This window comes from Canis lupus, chromosome 7 (assembly GCF_003254725.2).
Source record: "Canis lupus dingo isolate Sandy chromosome 7, ASM325472v2, whole genome shotgun sequence".
Lineage (NCBI taxonomy): Eukaryota > Metazoa > Chordata > Mammalia > Carnivora > Canidae > Canis > Canis lupus.
Window position 1 is genome coordinate 18,373,169 of NC_064249.1, and position 13,099 is coordinate 18,386,267.

The following is a 13,099-nucleotide window of genomic DNA, read 5'->3' on the forward strand; positions in this document are numbered from 1 at the left end:
AGAAAAGGAGGGCATGCCTTTGAAGGGCTGTCATATAGAAGAGGAATTTAACCTGCTCCATATGGTTTTCATGGATGGGTCAGTGGGAAGAAAGTATATCAAAGTAGACATTCGATTTCTCAGAGTTGCCAAAAATGGGCTAGGGTGCTTTAAGATGCAGAGAACTCACAGTAGTTGGAGGTGTACTTATTACCTACACTGTTTTGTATTTTAGGGCTCATTTTGGAGGGGGAGGAAGGACCTCCAGGGTTTTCACTGCATTAGCTACCTCCTTTCTTTCAAATGGCCTTCCTTCTCATTTTTAAAAATTTATTTATTTATTTATTCATGAGAGACACACAGAGAGAGGCAGAGACATAGGCAGAGGGAGAGGCAGGCTTTCTGCATGAAGCCAGATGTGGAATTCAGTCCCAGGACCCTGGGGATCAGGACCTGAGACAAAGGCAGATGCTCAACCACTGAACTACCCAAGTACCCTGGCCTTCCCTCTTAGATTAGATATTCTCATGTCTATCTCTCTAATCTGAGCTCTTCTAATTTTTTTATCATGCATTTATTCCCTCTAAGTGAGAAACAGACACCAAGACCTATGGATTTGGTCTCCTCACTGTCTTTTGAGCTTGTCCTCTTCTTTCTGCCCATGATATCCTTGTCTTCCCCTTGAGAGGTGAGTTTTGGAGGGCATGCATGGCCTTTCATTTACTTATTTCACCCCTAGTTAGTTAGTACAATAGCTGAACACACAGAAAATATATTTAGAATGAATACATGACCATCAACAATTTATTGTGAGGCCACTTCTGCATTAAGGGGCAGGTTGAAAAAAAATGAAAAAAAGGGGAGGGCAGGTTGATCTATTCATTTATTCATTCAATAAATATTTTTGAACATCTACTATGTGCACTGGGATATATGAATGAATAAGACCACAGTGGTTTTTTCCCAAAACATCATAGCCTAGTTCAGAGGAAACTATGTAAACAAAATTTAACTTTGCTCAGGAAATGTTATAAAAAGAAATATACCTGATAAGCTTAACTGCTCAACTCAACTGGGTCTCCAGAATATCAGATTGCCACCATGCTGCAAGAGCCTGCAACCAGCTCAGGCCTATGTTCTTTGAGAAGCTTCTGGAAGATGTGGATGTCACAAGACTGAAGGTAGATCCTCCCAGAAGTAACAGAGGACACTAATATCTGAATATGTGAACTAGCAAGTTCAGGAGGGCAAGCCACAGGTCTGGTTCTGACCACTAGCCTCTCCTTGCTAGGAACTATTCTCCCTTAGTCTAGAGATTTCTCATGTTTTCATTTTTCCACTTGGGCTTCATCTGTTTCCATATCACATTCTGTTCCATGCTGGCTCTGGTCAAACTGGTCACTGTTTAGAATGAAAGCATACACAGAGCTACAGAGCTTTTGATTTTCAGTCTGCAGGTGTTTAAAGCTCAGACTTTCTGCTTGACTTCACAAACATAGTTAGCTGTTTTATGATCACCCTAGTCATTTATTCTCCTGTTTTCACTTTTATGGACCCAAGCCAATGCATGAAATTTTAGACATGAGAAGCCCCTCCAATGTTATATATTCTGTTAACCAGTTCATTGGAAATGCTTGTAATGTGTTTTCTTCTCTCCTTTGTTAAAGCATCTTCTGCAGCTTCATCGTGAGAATGGTTTTATAGACCACTTGGATTTAAGCAGGAAAAAATAATAAATCTTGGCTAAGTGTGGCCTGGAAGACTTTCCCTCACTACTCACATGCTTTTCTCCCTACTTATTTCTGATCTCCAACTAATAAATGTGCCCCAGCTATAGTCTTTCTGCAACGAAATGTGATTTTGTTACTTTATCAGTTTCATGCTCTTCCCACGTAAGTAGCACTGGTTTTACAATTTTAATGAAGGAAGAAAATAAATACAGGAATGCATGTGTTTGTGTATGTACATAAATATGTATACAGATGGGGGCATATGTATACAAGAAACAGAAGAGTCAAGGGAGGAAGATGAAAAGAGGCAACAAGAGAAATAAGTATAAGAAATAAAATTTGGTATCTTGTATTTGTGATCTCAAACTTTTCTTTCCCTTTTCTATGTCTCACATTTTCTCTCATTTAATCTCTAATTATTCTGACATTCAGAGAATGCCAGATATTTGAAATGAGCTTTGTCCCATGCACCCTGATTCCAAGCTCTGTAGTCTGAGTGACCGACTCCATGTTACAACCTAGGACATACCTAAGCCACGTAATGCCATCATATCACAGTCAAATGAGGAGCAGATGAAGTTTAAAGTATATGAGTGGGCTCATGAAAGATACCCTCAGGTTACTTTCCAAAAGCAGTTGGGTTTTTTAAATGCCAGTATTCTGATTTTATTATCTAGCCAGTTATGCATTAACCAAAACTGTGTTATATGCCAGTGATGCAAAGCTTACTTACTGAATCAGGTTATTCCATTGCTTGTGATGACTGGGGGAGGGTGGAGTGGTAGGAGAAAACCAAAAATAACTTGTTCCATTCTTCCCAACTCACTTAAGTTCTAACTCAATTAGTCTAACAGGCATTTGTTTCGGTTATTACTTTCTAACTCTTGAAATCTATCTGAGTGCCTATGCCATTTTGTGTTTCTCTTTCATCTATTTCTTTTCAATCAGAATTAAAGAATCAAATTCTGCTATTATTTATTGATCATCCTCTGCTTATTAAACTCAACATGTCTAGTGGTCCTGGATTCACAGGAGTGGAAGTGCCTTTGAAAAAAATATCACCTTCAAATATTTTGTTCATGGAAGGCTTAAATTCACAGCTTGCTTAGACCTCTTGGGCTCAAGATCACATAGATCTTTTTTCCTCAGTAGTACATTCCAGAATCAGATAATAAAGAATTTCATGTTTTAGACAATGTAATCCATCCAATTCCAGATTAAGGAAAAAAAAAAACTGGCACGGATAATCTCAAACTTAAAATATGTCAACTATATAATGAAAATTAGACAGAACATTTAAGTCAAGCACGAACTAATCATCTTTCTAAACTTATCCAACACTCTCTGCCAACTCCTGATTATGTGGGAGTTGCTGATCTGTTTTTCAGATTCTCTAGGGTCTCCTGAGGTCAAGTTCTGTCCTAGGATTCAGGTTTCTATGCTTAAATAGAGGCCTATATCCTAGGCTCCTACTTCTGAAGAGAGGAAGGAAGAAATCTGCGCACCCCCCAACCCTTTCTGAATCTTGAGAGCCTGGTATAGGGGTAGGGCCAGCTTTACTTTGGGTCAGATTAAGTGTCAGCTAAACTGCCTGACTTTGGAAATCTTCCTGAAAGCACCACCTTACCTTGGTCTGAAAATCTCCTTTAGTTTGTTCTATGTAGAGACTATTGCTTCCAGAAGACCATTGTTAAACCAGTAGAGGAAGCACAAGGCCTGGTCATTGTTATGTAGTATATTTTGAGCAACCTAATCAGAGTTTGTATGTATTTATCCAATGAATGGTAATTTTTTTGTGTGTGGGCAAAGAGAAGTCCTGATTTAGTTGATCTGATCAGCTGAATTTATTACTATGAATAGACAAAGATTGTGACCAGAGAGAGTATGGCTGGAGAAAAACATTCATGAGAGGAAAATGCTAAGGGGAAATTTGCTGCATATCTGAACACAGATGCTGAGAACCCTCTAGAAATGCTGAATCAGATCTTTGGAGAGTTGGGTCCAGGAATATGTATCCCCCTCCCCCCCAGAAAAAAATCCTACAGGAAATTTAGACAGAGCCATGGTTGGGAATTATTCCAACAAAAGAAAGTTTCTTAGAATGGGCTTGAATGTAGTGCTTTCTGGAGATGTGGAGATACAATAGATGCTTATGAAATGCCTGATTGAATGAATCAGGGGCTGTATAGAAGTTTAATTACACTTATTAGCCTTGCCACCTTGATTGCATCCAAGCCCCAACCTCTTTCCAGCACTGCCAGATTTCTCAGCTATAATCTGAGGATACACAGAAGACAGGAAGAGCAGTGAGGAGACAAGCAAAAGATGATGATTCAGATGGTTTCTTGGGATGTTTTGGGTTACATCTGGCCTCCCTTGCTCCCCCCAAAAAATGCGGGTTGACATCCCATCTTCTCTAGCCAGCTTCGGCATATGCATGATTGAAAGTAATTTATGGCTCCTTTCCAGGCTCAGCCTCCAAGCAGGAAAGCTGACATTAAAATGGTGCATGTGACAGAAATGTGGCCTTGCAGGAGCCCCAGAGGAGCTCCAAATCAGATCAGCTGTCCTTCATCAATCAAAAGTTGGCTGTAGCTCACTCCTCTATTTGGAACAAGTCTAGTCTTCTATCATTATGGCAGCATGGCGGGTTCATGAATAAGGTTTTAGCATGAAACTCAGTACACACTTGTTATTGTAATCTCAGCCTGTAAAATGAAATGTGTCAAGGGTGAATCAGCCTCATCATCTGCAGTACCACATTTAGAATGTCTTTGTGCATTCTTTTTTATTCTTAGATTTCTCCCTCCTTCTTCCAATGCAAATATATGGCCGGTGCTCAGTGACTGTGTCCTTATGCATTCAGCTGCAATCTCCAGCTGTAAGTCGGGACTGGGGGCAGTCTTCAATGAACAAGCACTGGCTTAAGAGAAAACTTGATCTCTGTGCCATTTAGCTAAGCACTGTGGTAATCACTCTACAGCACAAATTCATTGCGACACGATATTATCATCTCCACTCTGTGGTTGAGGAAATGGAGATTCCACAATGTTGAGAATTTCCCTAAACCTGTATATGCAATAATGTAGGCTGATAGTCAGGAATAGAGGGTAGGACTGGAGGAGGGGAGGGGAAGGCACAAAAGAGAGAATGTGAAAGTCTCAGTCGTAAAGCAAGAGGAAGAGATATGGAAAGGAAGAAGAGAGTTTGTTAAATGGGTTCACTGGTTTTTGTTTTTTTGTGTTTTTTTTGTTTTTTTTTTTTGTTTTTTGCCAAACTCTGTTTACCTGGAGTTCAGTTATAATTCATTTGAAATATGATCAGTTATCTGTTCACTGCTGGTTCAGAGTCTCTTCTTTAATAGCATAACCACAGAAGCCCAGTAGGGGAAATTCTTTGGGCAGGGCTGGCTAAAACGTTCAGTACCAGATCAAGCACACTGGGGATTAGATTTGACCAGTGGGCATGACATTCTCTACCACGGGTATCAAGTAAATGTGACCCAGGCTGATAGAGCTCTTACCAGTCCCAGCTCTCCCCTCTTGCTCGTGGTCAGCAAGCACGAGGCATGCATGCTCCAGGAAACAAGTGGTCTGTGTCCTCAACTGGTCATTGCTCTGTGTCTCTCACTTCTCAATGGCAGCAAGTTGTACCCTGAGTCATATCACATCACATGATGCAGTCAGAAAATATGCTATCTGACAAATGTTCCTGTAACACTCAGGATGTTCACCTATAGATAAAATAAATGTGGCAGAAAAGTAGTTGAAATATTAATGGTATTTTTCCTCTTGGTGTTTTCCTGTACTCTGGACATTAAAGGCAACTTTAAAACGCCTGCATTTCTTATACCTTGGATGAGAGTCACTATCTATTAAATAGTCCCTTGAGCAGAACTTGGTGCTACACCTGTAAAATTTTACAAATGAACAAGTATAATTTCAGAAGCCTGATAGTTATGCAAACATTAGAGGGGATTGTAGTTTGTTTGTGGTATCTTTACCTGGAAAGTAAATATTAAATCTATGTTTTTCCATAACAGACTTTGTTTTCATTAACTCAGTCCTTGAAGACATCATCAGGTGATTGCTGTACATTTAATGAAAATTTGGGAATTGCCATAGCTTGTAATTCTAGAGAAATTTTTGTCATCTGGGAACACAATAGTGACAAGAGACTAATATATATTCTTAACAACCAGGCACTAGAATCTACATGAATTATGATTACTGTCCTTTTTTTTTCTTTCCTTCTTTTTCTTTCTTTCTTTTTCTCTTTCTTTCTTCCTTCCTTTCTTTTTTCTTTTCTTTTCTTTCTTTCTTACTCTTTCTTTCTTTCTTTCTTCTTTCTTTCTTTCTTTCTTTCTTTCTTTCTTTCTTTCTTTCTTTCTTCTTTCTTCTTTCGTTTTTCTTTCTTTTCTTTCTTTCTTTCTTTCTTTCTTTCTTTCTTTCTTTCTTTCTTTCTTTCTTTCTTTCTTTCTTTCCCCTCTCTTTCTTTTCTTTGTAACAGGGAAGACCCCGAAACAGCTCTTCTAGGAATCTTTTTTTAATGATTGAATTGTTGATCACACAATGCTCTCTGCCTGTCATCTCAAAGCTGCCATCGATCCTAGAAACTATTTACTTTGTTGGGAGCCAGTTAAGGGACAAACTGAGTCAGAATTCTGGGGGTTATAAAAAGCACAGCAAAAGCTATGTAATGCAATACAGCCTAAATAAAATGAGATTGGACTTCATCCTGTTGTAGGATTTGGAGTGGGGAAACCATACGATTAGATTTCTCTTTCACAGGATTATCTTGCCTGCAGCATAGAGAGAAGGCAAGATTGGAGAAAGGGGGACCAATTTGGTCATGGTAGTCTTGACAAAGGATAGAGGTAGACTGGGCTGGGATAACGAGAGAATAGAGATATTCATGAAGCAAAATAACACAGTATTTAGTGGTAGACTTTATGTGGAAGATCAGAGGCATGATACATGCTTATTGATGATGCACATGGATTCTCAAGGGAAAAGATATGAGGAGAATGAAGTGGAGGGGATTTTTCTGAAGCTTGGAACCAATTGTTACTCTAACTCTGTATGTGGTCTTTTCCTTACTAGATGAGAGAGTTCAGGGGGATAGAATCACACAGTCTAGTTTCTCACAGAATAACTGGAGTTTAATGCCAGCTCTGCAGTTTAGTAACTTTGAGGTATTAGACAAAATACTTAATGTCTAATTAGAGCCCACTTCAGGCCCCACAGAAGCAGCAGTGAACAAGAATGAGAAATCTCTACCTTTATGAAGCTCTAGGTGGGAAGACAGACAATAAGCAAATAAATGAAAAACAAAATAATCACAAATTGTGCTGACTGCTATGAAGGAAATAAAAAAGGATGATGAGATGGGGCTAAAGAATGAGAATTGCTGGGCCGCTCGGAAGCTGAGGGGAAAACATCACAGGCAGAAGGGACAACAAGTGCAAAGTCTGCCCACGGGAAAAGGTTTGGTAGGTCAGGTAACATGTGCTCCATGGGAGTAGACCTTGAAGCCTCTAAGGAGACTGAATTTTATTCAAAGAGCAAGAGAAGCCATGAATGAATTTTAAGCAAGGAAATAAATGTGCCCAGGTTTACATTTTTACTGATGTCATTCTGACTACTGAATGGGGAAAAAATCAGAGAGGGAGAAAGTGAAGATAGATTAGCTAAGAGAGGAATGCTTGGGTGGCTCAGTGGTTGAGTGTCTGCCTTTGGCTCAGGGCATGATCCCAGAGTCTCGGGATCAAGTCCTGCGTCGGGCTCCCTGCATGGAGCCTGCTTCTCCTCCCTCTTCCTATGTCTCTGCCTCTCTCTCTCTGTATCTCTCATGAATAAATAAATAAAATCTTAAAAAAAAAAGATTAGCTAAGAGATTATTATAGTTGTCCAGGAAGGATAAAAGTGGTCCAAATAATAATAATGCATCTATAGCATTTATACTCTTGTAAGCACTTTGTGTCATAAATAATATATTTATTTTCTCTAAGTTTTAGACAAAAAAACCCACTGAAAATATATTACTTAATTTATAATTTTTCATCATTTTATTATAAAAATCCAGAAAACTTTATTTTTTTAAAGGTTTTTATTTATTTATTCATGGGAGACATGGAGAGAGAGGCAGACACACAGGCAGAGGGAGAAGCAGGCTCCATGCACGGAGCCCGACGTGGGACTCGATCCCAGGTCTCCAGGATCACGCCCTGGGCTGAAGGCCACGCTAAACCGCTGAGCTACCTGGGCTGCCCAAAAATCCAGAAAACTTTAAAGTTTTACACTACAGTCCTACCACCAAGATTCTAGAATTAACCTTTTCCTGTTCTTGTTTTGTTGTATATGTATCCCTCTAATCACTCCTCTATCAGGCCATCTTATTTTTTGGATGTATTTCAGAGTACAGGTATCAGCACACTTTACTCCTAAACATGACAGCATGAGTATAATTAACTAGGAATCTGTATTTTTTATTCTTTTTTTTCCTTTGTCATAAAACATACATATTTGAAATGCACAAATTTAAATGACTATTCGATGAGTTTGCCAGTCTCTTTCTTCTCGCCTTGTGGGACTCTGATGACATTTTATGAGACTTACTGATATTATCCCATAGGTCCTTAAGTCTGTAAATTTTTTTCAATGTTTTCTGTTATTTGAGTTGGATAAGCTATTGATCTCTCTTCAAATTTACTTTCTTTTGTCATCTCTAGTCAGTTAACATCATCCAGTGAATTTTTGTTAATTTCAGTTTTGTATTTTTCAGTTCTATAATTTCCGTTGGTTCTTTGTTATAGTTTGTTTCTCTGCCAAATTTTCCTGCTTTTTTACATTATGTATATATTGTTTTTTGTAATATTATATATAGCTGTAATAGCTCCTTAAAATCCTGGTCTGTTAATTTGAACATCTGGATCATTTTAGGGTTTGTCTTCATTGTTCGTCTATTCATTCTTTCTTTATTTTTTTGGAAGGAGGCTTGGGAGGAAGGGCAGAGAGAGAGGGAAAGAGAGAATCTTTTTTAAAAAAGATTTATTTGTTTATTTGAGAGAGAGTGTGTGTGCATGTGTGTGCAAGAAGGGAGAAGGGCAGAGGAAGAGAATCTTCAAGCCGACTCCCCACTGAGCACGGAGCCCAACAGGGGCTCAAACTCATGACCCTGAGATCACTTCCTGTGCTGAAATCAAGAGTCAGATGCTAACCAAAGAGCCCCAATTATCTTCCCTTTTGAATTTGGTTCACATTTTTCTCTTTTTTTGTGTGTGTATAAAGTACTTATGGGGGAGTTGTATCCTAAGCATATAGATGACATTCTGTGGACTTTGGATTCCATCAAGTTCTTCAGAGGGGTGTTGATTTTTTTCAGAGGAGTGTTGATTTTTTTCAACTTAAGATAAAACAAGAGCTCTGATCATGACCTAAAAACTCCATTTTCTGTTGTTAATTGTTTATATATGTTGACTGATTACTTTTCACAACCCTATTGATTTTATTAGGTAGACCATTTTACAGATGAGGAAACTGAGGCACAGAGAATTTAAGTAACTTACCCAAGATCACACAGCTTATAAGTGGAGAATCTTCAGTCTGACCTTCAAACACTTCTTGAAATGGAGTGCTCGCAGTGGGTATAGAATTAGTTGGACAAATCCGAAAACTATTAAGGACTTAGAATTTCCCCAAGACTTGGAGAGACTAGGTATGAGAGGGTGATGGAAAAGGAAGTACTAAGAGTATTCCACAGTGTTGGCTTGAGCAATGGGATAAGTGGCAATAAAATTTACTCATACAATGAAGATGAGAGAAATACCTAGACTTTGCTGCTGTGATTGTTGTTGTTGGGAAGGGGAGTATTATTTTAGATTTGTTGAGTTTGAAATTCTATTAGGCATTCAAATAGAGTTGTCCAGTATGCAGTTGGGAATATGAGTCTGGAGCTTGAGGGGTGGATGGATTAGGGCTAGAAACACAACTTTGGTAGTCATCAGAGTATCGGTAACTTTTAAAACCATTGGATTAGATGAAATAACTAAGGCAAAAATATAGAGAAGGTGGCTCAGGAAAAATCCCCAAGGCACATAAACACTAAGAATTTGGGTAGAATTTGGCAAAGGGAAATAAGAAAAAGCAGCTAGTAATTGTGAAGGAAACTGAGGAGAATGCAGTTCCATGGAAGCCAAAAGAAGAGCAAGTTTTTAGGAGGTATTAATGTATATAAAATGCTGTTGGAAGGTTTAGAAAGATGAAGACAGAAGAATCTCTGTTGGATTTAGAAAAGTGGAAGTCAATAGAGTAATAAGGTTGGAATATGTACTGAAGACAATATTTGTTTTTGTTTTTTTTTTTTGTTTTGTTTGTTTGTTGTTTTTTTTTTTTGAAGACAATATTTGAATGAGGAAGTGGAGACAGCAAGTTCTGAACCACTGGTTAATACGATTTCTTGTGAGTGAAGAGCAGAGGAATGAAGTGAAATTTTTTATGCAGGTGGAGATGATACAGTAGAATGGGAGACATTTATCAACATTAATCATTAATCAAGTAGCTGATTTAGCTAACTCATTGGATTGTTTTGAAAAAAATCAAATGATTTCTACACAACTGCTCTGTAGACTACAAATTACTTTAAGAAGATTGTTAGGACTTTATCATTTCTAGGCTTTGCAATTCCTGTGGGTTTTTGTTTATCTTATGCAGTAAGTACCTACTGATCAAGGCCCACATTGGTTGTAAGTTCGTTTGTGTTGTGTTACATAAAAATTGATGTTTAATGAGTTCTTTTTCTAAATCATCTGTTTTTGGAGTTTTGACTAGTTGCTTTACTCTGGACTTCAATATCCCATTTTGAAAATGTCTCATAAGGATGCCTGGGTGGCTCAGTGGTTAAGCATCTGCCTTTGGCTCAGGGCATGATCCTGGAGTCCCAGGACTGAGTCCCACATTGGGCTCCCAGAAGGGAGCCTGTTTCTTCCTCTGCCGGTGTCTCTGCCTCTCTCTCTGAGTCTCTCATGAATAAATAAATAAAAACCTTTTTTAAAAAAAGAAAATGTAGGGTAAGTGATGAAGAACTATTTTATTGTTATAGAGAGAAGTCTAAACATATTGCTGAGTAGAAAAAAGAGGGTTTTGAATACAACATATAGTGTATAATTTCAGTTTTGCAAAACTGTATACATCAATGTATTTATTTCATTCAATTCATTTATTTCATATGTCAGTGTCTGGGAGTACTTTTAACAGAATATCAAAATAGAATTCTCAGAATTTAACAATATGAAATAGTAAAACTATTAGAATAAATAAGACAAAACCAGGCAAAAATAGATAACATATCCTTTCCTATGGTAGGCCAATTTTATCATTTGCAAAGGGATAATAAGTATCAAAATCAAAGTGGATTGCATGAAGAGAAATCCAACTCGGTTTATGTGAGCCTGAGCCCACACAAAAAGGAACATGTTAATTTTGAACTTACTATTACTCCTAAGTGAAGTAAAAAAAAAAAAAAAAATCAACCTGAATCCAGGAATCTTTACCTTTAATCAATTAATTTAATTAGTTGATCCTTATCCTTTCCCATTTTCTGTAAGCCATTCCATTCTATAAGCCATTTCTGTAAGCTTGCCTCTATCTATGCTTCGCTAATAGTACTCGCTCCACTTCCTGACCCATTTCTGTAAGTGACTTCTTTGGGTTCTGGCTTTGAAGATTTTGTCGATTGAATCCTGCATCCTTCCTTTTATTCTTGGCTTTATCCAGAGAATGCTGAGTTCCAGCTCAGTGTCAATTTTGGAACACAGATTTCCTGCCTGGCTCTACAGGACAAATGCTACTCTGCCAGTTTTTTTGTGGCTCTGTTCCACTCTATCTGCAGTGGCCAATAGTAGGCGTCATGTTCTGGTGCCCTCTGATGCAGTGTGCCACTTGCCCATCTACACCTTGGCTTTTCTCCCTGTGTTTCAGCGTTCTTTGTGATTGCCCTTTTTGAATTATACATGCTTTATAAGAAATTGGTAACTGTACTTATTTTTGGCTGCTGGGAAATGAGTCTTTAAAGTCTCCATCCTAAAAAAAATACATCTTATAATTTTTCCAATAGTTTTCTTTGCTTTGAAAAATTATCTGAAGGTGAAGGAGTTGAAGGACACTTTCTTGGGCTGTTTATTCTGCCTTAGAGGCCCGCCTTTCTTCTTTCTCCTTATCTAGTACAGCCCTACCTTCAAGGTCTAGCTGCTTTCCCAACCACTCTGAAAATTTCTCATCATCCCTGCCTTGGGGATCGGCCCTTTCTCTGTGTTCTGGTATCACGGAAAATCTACACTGTTTTTGCTTTCCAACTTAACCTGTGTTGCCTCTCTGTTAAGCATAAGCTTTGTCTTTGCAATTAAACAATCAGCTTTGTTCTTTCATTCATCATGTATTCCAGGTATAAGCTCTGAAGTAAGAGTGTCTGGAACTCTGGCTCTGTCGCTGTACTATCTTGTTCGAGCCACTTAACATTTCTATGCCTTAGGCTCCTTCTCTGTTCACTGTGGTAATAATATTCATATTTTGAGGCTGTTAGGATAGCTTAATGAAGTAATACAAGGAGCATGTTTAATACAATGCCCAGCACACTGCTGGTGTCCAATAATTTCTATTTTTTGTATCCTTATTGTTACTTAACTCTTCTGTAGTTAAAAGAACCAGAGAAATAGTTATAAAATAGACAATATTCTACACATCTGGTTTCTGCCCTGTTGAACTTACATTCTTGTCCTTAGCAAGTAATTACTCAATGATTTCTTTAAATTCTACTCTTTTAAGAAGTACAGGATGCTAGGAGCATGTCTTCTGACTTCCTCTGGAGGGCTTGGGAAGGCCCTCCTAAGGAAATGATAAATGACTTTAAATTAGAAAAAGGGATAGATATGAATCAGGTTAATGTCAGGAAGAGTACAAGGAATGAGAGAGTCTGGAAGGCAAAGGGAACAGCATGTGCGGGGACTCTCAACCCAGGAAAGTATGAAGCATCTGAGAAACTGCAATATGACCAATGTGGCTAGAACTCAGTGATCAAATAAGGAGATAGTTCCTTGACAGCCATCCCTGGATTTTCTGCCTCATAATTTTCCTAATATCCTGTGCCTACATATTTGAGGAATCTAATTAAGTCTACGCGGTTAAAGCTGGTTCATCTGATTCTTTGAGGCACTGAAAGAAAATGGTTTTCTAGGTAACTGGTTTATAAGTAAGGGTCCAGCCAGGAAAACAGAAACATGGGCATTTCAACAATGAGAATTTAACATGAGGAGGTGGTTAGTTATACAGGCATCAGAGAAATGAAAAACCAAAGAGTGACACTGAAGTAACAAAGAAGGAATGACTGCAGGAAGC

General features: G+C 38.2%; 1 long non-coding RNA gene across 6 annotated transcripts in view; it reads left to right on the forward strand.

The window, feature by feature from the left end:
* LOC112648508 (uncharacterized) overlaps nt 1-13,099 on the forward strand; it is a 132,002-nt gene that overhangs the window by 105,971 nt on the left and 12,932 nt on the right. For 4 of the 6 annotated variants that reach the window (XR_007411886.1, XR_007411887.1, XR_007411890.1 and 1 more), the window contains 3 exons: nt 568-667; nt 1,002-1,160; nt 1,647-1,871. The exons of 1 other annotated variant lie outside the window; for it this stretch is intronic. This is a non-coding gene — a long non-coding RNA (uncharacterized LOC112648508). The remainder of the gene's footprint in view (nt 1-567; nt 668-1,001; nt 1,161-1,646; nt 1,872-13,099) is intronic. One more of the 6 variants, XR_007411889.1, reaches the window with a different exon arrangement.